Below are 9,284 nucleotides of genomic sequence, written 5' to 3'. Positions count from 1 at the left end.
TTTAATTAATTCTTCCGCTCCTTTCTGTTTAAAAAACGCAATGTTATTGGCATTATGCATGGGGGAGGCTGCAGTGGGATTTGGCATTTCGCTAAAAACAGCAGGGACCCAAGACACATTGTGTGCGCGGAGTCAGGGCCCAGTGATGAATACGGTGTGCAGGCCTTGATCATGTGCTGGGTTCCCACGGATTCACAGTTTACAAGCTACACCTCGCCTGCACGCATGTTGACAATTACCAGCTGCTCAAAAGGTCATTCTCTGGGATCTGCCCGTAATTCTTTCCCATGCTGAAAGAAAAAGATCAGGTAGAAGTCCTACAGCCTTGCGCTATATAGGCAAATAACTTTTTTTTTCTTTTTTTTTAAGTCAATAAAGCCTCGTGTTAATCATTTCCATTTGGCACGAGCACGACGCTCCCGATGCAATATTGATGAAGGTAACCGGACTCGTTCCCATTGGTCCTATTGACTTCAGTGGGCGAGAAAGAATTTTACTCCCCAATAATGACAATTTGTCCAGTAATTATTCAGTCATTGTTAATATGAATAAGCAAGATCATAGCAAGCACTATTAATTTGAATAGCCAGTATCCATACCCGTGCACAGTTTTGGGTAATAGCCTAATTTTGAAAAAATAAAAATAAAAAATACAAAGAACAAATAAATAAATAAATAAATAAATAAATAAATAAACGTAAAGCAAGTAACAACAGGTTTAGCTGTTTTAGTAAGCTAGGTCTCTTAACGCAACGTGTTGGTCTTTGAATAGGTTGTTGAAGTGCATAGCCATAAGCCAAAAGCAAAACTTGACAATATTGAATTTAAAACAAATTATTGTCACGCCATAAAGTTATAAATGAAAATGTAAAACAGTTATAATAAGGCCAGGCTATTGGATAAAATTAGAATTTCCGCTTCTGCTGAATAATTAGATGTTTTCAATGATGATCACTATTTTACAATCGGTAGCCTATAGCTTACAATTGGGAAGACGAACACTGGTTTTGTATGGGCTACACCTGAGATCAATGTCACAACTTGTGTAACTAAATGAAAATATAGGCCTAGGCTATCTTGCTTGAGAGCAAAAATCTACGAGAATGAATGTAGACGGTTCTCCAATTTAACACGTCTCTTCACGTTAAAACACAGTCACCAAATTCAAATTTAGTAGCCGGTCAATCTTCTCCATGTGCCTATCGATCATTGAAGAGGTAAGCCTATGGTCTTCGCCTGTATCGCATCAACATAAACCACTTAATTAAAAGTCGCTGTTGCCATCAGACAAGATCTGATGGGCACTGCAAAATCCAACTGAAATTCGAATAAAAACTGTTATTTCTAATCTTGCTTCATTATAAGAAAATTGTTTGAGGTTGTGAGTGACGTATCCACCTTCTCAGTGACAAATCCTATCATTAGAAATTGATTATAAATCCATAATTTCAATTCAAATCTAGTATTGATAGACTCATACACATACATTAGACCACTGTGTATGCCTCTATGTGAGGTGCATTGATACTGCTTACCAGTTATATTGTGAATGAGACCAGTAGCATACACAGGTATCACATATTTTGAGTGCATTTCAGCCCAAACCAGGCAGGGGAATGGGGAAAGTAGCAGAAAAAGTCAGTGAGGTCATTATCTGGCTCATGCTTATACTACCTTTTGTGCAAGAAAGAAAAGCTCATTTAAAAGTGTGTCTACATTAATCACAGTGCTGCATCAAAGTATGATAATCACCTGAACACTATTAAAATAAAAGTGCCAGCCCAGGGGAAATCTTACCTTACTCTTTAATTGTTTTGAGGCTTTGATAGGCTTTTTAATCTAAGATTAATTTATGCATTCTTAAATAACTCTACATATGATTAATAAGCTTGAAAATTAAAAGGAGACTGAAGCAATTATAACAAGTGGTTGGTCATCACCTCATTAGATGGTATTGGATAGATGCAGTTTGTATGTATGTGTGTGTGTGTGTGTGTGTGTGTGTGTGTGTGTGTGTGTGTGTGTGTGTGTGTGTGTGTGTGTTAGCCTGATTGGGTATGACAAAAAATTAACAGAGGAAGGGTGAGAGTGAGAGCAAGAGCAGAGCAAGATGGGGGGAGAAAGAGAGACACAGATTGAGAGAGAGAGAGAGAGAGAGAGAGAGAGAGAGAGAGAGAGAGAGAGAGAGATCCCAAGATCCCACTGTTGGATGACAGACAATCATTGTGGATCTTTCTAGTGTTTGGTCTTTGACTGGGTAAGTCAGTCAAAGATAAACGACTTATTGTAACTGACTTCTTGTCAGTTGCAGCCGTACAGATCGTCATCAAGATCAAGCCAGACTGTTCAGATCATTCACTGCTGACCACGATTTGATTGTAGCCCATCCTGAATAGATTCTACGACGACTGAGCTGCGAGGACAACAAAAGAGGAAGATCAGCTGTTTTAGAGGCCACCGGAGAGACGCAGTGAAAACAGTGAGACTTGCTAAATGGTTGCTAATGTGTAAACAAGACATCACTCCTCTCCTGCGCTGATGTTTATTTGTCTCCTAAAAGCCCACCCCTGGGTCCTGACCCCCACATCCTCCACCGCTAAACGGAACATTTCATCTCGCAGGAGGTGGTGTGGGAGTGCACCACATGTGTGTGTGTGTGTGTGAGAGAGAGAGAGAGTGGGGGGTGGGGGGAGTTGGGGGAGTTCATCACTGCATCAAATGAGGCTGGGCGCAGGGACCCTTTTGTCACAGACAGGGACTCATCTGCCAATGGTGAGCTGTGAGGTCCTGGGGGAAGAGAGGAACAAAGGTGCTAAAAGGCTGTGTGACAATGAGGGTGCTCCGAGGAGAGCCTTCAAGTGCGGGACACAGGCTGCACGGGACAAGCTACGCCAATCACTCTGCAATTACTTTTTTGTACAATCCAGAGGCCTTGTGTGGGCATTCTGGGATAGACACAAGGACACAAGGCAGCCGGGGTGAGGTCCGTGTCTCTCTGCACTTCCTTGCATACAACTGGCCCTTTGGTACATCATGACACAAATGTATAGCAAGTCACTTGCTCTTCTGTTGATTTGGTCATGTAAACATTAATAAATACCACCAAAATATTCCTTAGTAAGCAAAATATTCTTTAAAGCCACTCACAATTTCAGCTTTCCCTTTTTATTGAGCTAAGGAGACAAGGATAAGGAGATGATGGTGATGGCAGTGTTACTACAATTTTACAAGTACAAGGAAGGAGAGAGATTTTGCGAGTATTTTATTCCAAATGAGAAAGAGTTGGATTTACTCACATCTGACAAAATTCATGAATACAGCCATGCTCAATTAAGCAGTTTCTCCTAGATACCACAGCACATAATACTCTTTATTGGTCATTCATCATGACAACTGCTCTAATCTTCATTGTACCAACTCCCTCACTGCATTTAGAGAGTATTTAGAGAGTTTAAGTTTTGTGCATCAACATGTAAGCTACAGTGGAATAAAGAAAGATACAAGAGGTTGCCTATATCCAACCAACGAGCAGTTTCAATAGTGTAATGAGGAGTCAAGTGAGAATGGGAATTATAGTAATGATAACAAAGGTCTATGCACCATAGCTTGAGGCTGTATTGTAGGGCATTACCATAAAGATGCGATGTGCTTGTATTGCAGGGTTTGCTGAGGGAGCAGGCCAAAGAGATAATAACTATTAGTAGATGACAGTGCTTTGTGGGATTCCAGCTGTGGAGCCCAAATTTCCATACAGATAGAATGGCTCTGGGTGGATGATATGTGTGTGTGGGGGAAGGGCTGGGTGACTCCATGGACTGTCTGCACAGACATACACAATCATGGTCTGTGAATAGCAAATCACAGTGTTCAACTCACTCTTGCAGCCCCCAGTCAGACTTTGGGGTGAGGTGAGAGGCTCCTGTTTGAACACTCCCTTGGTCTCTGTGGAGGAGCTGTCCAGAGTACTGAAACAGCCCACTGTTGCTCTGCTGACAGCTTTCAAAGTCAGGAAGTGCAAATAGCTAGGGCTGTGGTGTGTGTGAACAGAGGACTAGAGATTTCCATCAAGATCACATGCAGGTGAGAGGGTGTGCAACATGCTTGTCAGCACCAGGGATTGAGGGAAACCTTGCCTAACAAACAAATAAAAGCCCAAAAAACTCAAGGTTACATGACAAACTTTCAAAAGCACACAGATCCCAGAAATGCAGGGTGCATCAAGCAAGTGTAAGGGCAAGAATGAGCTGCTTATAATGAGTCAAACTCATTCCTTCTATGTGAACTTGAACAGTAGCTTGTGAGAGTATGTCATTATGACCCAGAAAGGACATGCAAGAGATTCAGGGTTGAGCGAGACAGAAAAAGTGCAAGAGATTAGAAGGCAACTGTGATGAATTATATATGGGAGGAGGTTAGGTTAATAATAGCAATAGACGTGGTGATAGAGAATTAAACTCTGTTGTCTCCTGTGTTCCAGCCAACCCGCTGGTGTAAATAAGTCCACAAACATCTGTAAACAGCAGTGCACATGTTTTCTATCAAACATACACAGCTGGTTAAAACGGGCCCCAGAGATGGAGCAGGCCAGAGGCCAGGATCCTGGGACTAAGGAGGCTTTGGTCGACTTCCAGTGGCAGACACGCTGTGTGCGTTTATGTAAGGGCAAGGCTAACAGAGAGGAGACAAAGATAGTGAGAGCAGTGAGCGTGAGGACACCAATCACCCTGTAATTATCCCCCTGGTGTCTGAACTGCCCAACTCTCTGTCCTTGATAGATTCACCTGACCCAATAACACAACACACAGCCACAATGGACTGGAGGCAGGATAAAGACAACACCATAGATCAGCCAGGGATCAGCAATGAGACAAAGACCTAACGTCTGGGAGTTGCAGTGAAATTAAAGAACTGAAAGACTGAACCAATCCTGTTACCGCGTTCCATTAATAGCCTGGGAGCTGCTTGAGAAACGGCAGAAGTGAGGTAATGCAGGATTCAATTTCATTTGATATTAAAGAAACACCCCTTGGCATCTCTCTCTCTCATGCTCTCTCTCTCTCCCTCTCTCTCCTCTGCTCACATCACTCTGTTACCTTAGAGTGATGTATTAAGCCATTTAAATTAACAATGGAATGACTTATTCTAATATGTCTGTCCTCAGGAGTGCCTCAGACGCTTGCTTGAGTGGTACATCAACATCACACACGTGCACACCACCTCTAAACCTCAGGCTGGGCAGTGTTGCGTGTCACTCCTTCCAGATAGCCAAACAATCTGGCCAACACTCCATCCTATGGCAGACATTCGTATGGTCATTATGGTGGCTTATGGCTGGGGGAGAGGGTGAATGACACCACTAAGTCTATCATTACTAGACACCAAAAATATATACAAAAAAACAAACAAAAGTAAACTCGAAACACACCCCAAGATGAGTAAATATACATGTTTCTATGGTCCAATTGGCAAGACAAAGATTATCAGTAAATAAAACAAAGTCTGCTAAGGAGGACAACTCTTTGATTTCTTTTCAGTGAAAGGCCGTGAGATTGGTTCTACATAGTGTTTTCAAACTTCAGCAGTGGATTGTAAATCTCATATTACTCTCTCTCATTCCGTCCATGTCTGAAACCGAGTTCTAAATCATTCTTACTAAGGCCTTGGTCAGCCGAATACAAATGAGGATACAGTGGGTGCTCAGTCTGTCCCTGAGGGGGTGTACAGAAATAGATCTGAAAAAAGCACAGTTTGATTGATGCTTCTACACTCTGAATAATGATTGGTTCAGAGGTCAACCTACTTCAGTGGCATGCATTATATCATTAATTACAGACATCAATAAACAATAGGACATCTTCCATATGTTGAAGTGTGGCTACGGCGCCTCTTTTCCCTATTGGATCATTTCACAATTAGTAACTGTCACACCGTTACCTTAAAAATACAGACAAAGGACAGTCCACACTCATCAGCTATTGATCATATTCTCAGAATATCACACTGGGTCTAAAAGAATGGCATAGTAATTACACGTGATGAGAGAAGCACATTTCGATCACACAGTTACATATGCAATTAAAATATTATTCATTACCTCTTAAATAAAAGCCTGGTTCTGAAATCCCATTAAATTTGGGATAATTGTGTGTGTTTAATTATAAGCTGTAGCAGGAAGGAAGTTTCGGAGAAAGTAACAGTGTGCGCTATGACCTAGATAGTGGTGGAGACATTTTGTTTTAAAAGTGACCTTGCTCTGAAACCTCAGCTCAGAATAGCTCAGATAGTTTTCCGTGGACTCTCGGTGCACAGACCTATCACTTCAGGTTCTGTTTAAACAGTGCTTTATACAGTGAATGGGGCCATCAAAACTGCAGAGTTTGTGCTGATGAAATGCTGATAATTTTAACCTTTCAAATGCTGTGCTGTAACACTGTGATGTAGTTAGACTGGTTTACCTTCAGCTACAGCGCCAGTTCTCTACAGTTTGATGTGCAGTGAAGACTGATGCTGCTGCTGTATGTCATGCATTTAAGTGGTTGCTTCCTGGCAGTACAAACTCTACAAATGGCCTTTTTTCAGATTTTTGTTAGCAAAATGCCCTGTCTGTATAAGTTCATGTGTAAGCTGCCTGCCGCCCAGCCAAGCCTCCCTGCTGGCTCCCTCAGAGCAGCTTGGCTCAGGGCGGAGGCTCCAACCTGCAGGCAGCCATAGGACAGCCCAAGCGGAGCTGTCTGCCACTCCTGTGCTTCATTAGGAAACAAAATATAAGGTTTCCACTCCATTAGGAATGACTTTAGGAGTGAAAGCACATAAGACGCCGACTCACCTCATCAACAATGCATTGCAATAACGGCGGAGGATGAATGAGAGTGAGGAGAGAGGGGAGAGAGAAAACAGCATTAGCCTGTATACAATGTCTTTACAGCAGAGTGGAAAGGGGAAAAAAAATCATTAATGCAATAAAATGTGGTCAGATTAATCAAATGCCTCAAACTCTTATGAAAATATTACAGGGAGAGAATTTTCTATTACATCTAATGGTATCTAATCTAATACTGGCAGTTAAAGGCTTGGGCATCTATTTATTGTGAAACACAATTTAGGAAGTTTAAAGGGAGGCACTGAAGCATGGGTGCAGCATAGCCGTCAGGAACATAGGCAGAGATCTTTTCCTCCTATTTCCTCTACTCCAACTCATAAAAGATTACCATTAAAGATTCTAGGTTGCTCTGAGTTTGGAAGGCAGAATATAGAGAGGAGAGGCAATATGTAATTAGCGTGTCATAATCAAAATGACCCACTCGGACACTTTATGATCAGCAAGACAAAATTACTGCACTGCTGGTGGCAATCTGTGGGCATGTGTTAACACCATTAACATAATGAAAATACACAAATGTTAATAGCCTGCCTCTTGATACGGACGAGGAGAGGAAGCACAATGTTAATTTCACAGTGCATTTTCACTAACCTCCAGGTTGTGTGAATGCAGGGTTGAGAAAACGCATATATACAATCTTTTTGTAAATGGCTTGGAAAAAGGAAAAGTCTCCTTGTCTCTTAAAACACTCTGTGAAAAGTATCATTCCCCTGCCACACGTCTCCAGTGAGAGACTCCATGGAAAATCTCATTTTCAATTAAAATCTCATTTACTAGGAAGTTGAAATGAAATCACATGTTGTGAATTAGCACATGAATTTGCATATTGGGATGCTTGCCAATATGCATGGAGAATAATTTACCTTAAAGATTGATTTTTTTTTAAAGGATCTCATTGATGGCATAAGAGCAATGATGCATAAGTTAGATCAGAGAAAACATTTAACGACAGCATTTCTTTAGAAAACATGGCAAACTGAACTGCGAGATGTAACTAGTATAATTAAAGACAAAATACATTTTGTTTATATTCATATAGAAGAATTTGTCTTACAGAGTGGAAAGAAGCTTTGTGCAATGTTGCAAACATCAGAAAAAAAAAATCATTACTGACAACTAAACAAACCTTTGAAACCTTCACGAAAAATATATTACAGGTTGTTTGTTTACTGTTAGCAATCGCATCAAGAAAAGCAGTTGAGAATGAAAAGGATGTCTTGAACTTCAAAACCAGTTGAACCGTGCTATGTGCAAATATCTTTATTTATGATTATATGAATTGGGCCTTTAAAGAAGTCCATACACACCAAGATATGGCAAGTGACATAGAAGCATCTGCTGGTCCTATCGTCACTTCAGGTGAGAAGACAGTATTGACAAATTTTTTCTGTCACTCCTCCATAGTAAAGCTAACCATCCGTGGAAGTACTTATCCTTGTAATTTGCGAAGTTTTTAAGATACCCACCTGCATCTAGCTTTCCATGATGGCCCTGCACCCAGAATACCTTCATTCAATCAGCGATCCATTGGGCCTTGGATTGTCCACAGTAAATTACTTGCTCATTTCGCAAGGCCTTTTCTGACAAAGCGGTACTGCTGTTATTGATTCATTCTTTCAATTAAATAAAGCTTTGCTCTCTCCACTCCTTGTAAATACCTAGAGGCCCCCCATCCAACACAATATCCATTCTTCTTACACAGGAAACATTATCAGTCTGCACGCAAAATTAATTCCCTCACTATTGCTGAAATAACTATAATTGCAAACTACGCAGAGAGAGAAATTGGAAAGAGGTTTTAATATACATTTCCAGGTGTATTCTCCATTTGTTCAAGTCAATAACATTTTTCATTAACATTTGTAATAAAAAAAGCAAGTTCTGTTCCCTGCTCATTTCCTTTTTAATTCAGAGATGAATTCACACACACTTTCCAAACTGCTAGGTGCTACACTTTCTCATTTAATTTGGTTTAAGACATCCAAATGAGATTAATGTTGGCTATCAACAATAAAACATTTTAATTTACATATTTATCAGTTGAATGAGCCATGACTCACAATAGGTAAGAAGTATTAACATGATTGCATGTTGATACAACACTTTAATATAGCAGAAAAACAAGATGTGAATGGAAATGTAAGATTGCAATTCTTGTCATTTTAGTGTTTTGTTGAGCTATTTCTCTGATAGCCTAACTATTTCTAGGAATACCTTGAAAACTGTATTTCCTAGTTTAACAGAAAAGCACCAAACACAGTTATGTGAACAATTGTATTATTTTGAGGAGGAATGAAGAAAAAGCAGGGCGAAGGGGACAGTCAGTGTCCAAGGACATTCAGATGATGTCTTCACAGACAGGCCAAGAGGAGAAGAGAGTGAGACCTCCCCGTCTCTCCCCGCT

The sequence above is a fragment of the Centroberyx affinis genome, unplaced genomic scaffold (genome assembly GCF_046629955.1).
Source record: "Centroberyx affinis isolate AG114_WGS23_722 - 3 ecotype Tasmania unplaced genomic scaffold, CSIRO-AGI_Caff_v1 ptg002853l_1, whole genome shotgun sequence".
In the NCBI taxonomy this organism is placed as follows: domain Eukaryota; kingdom Metazoa; phylum Chordata; class Actinopteri; order Beryciformes; family Berycidae; genus Centroberyx; species Centroberyx affinis.
This window is presented reverse-complemented; position numbering follows the sequence as displayed.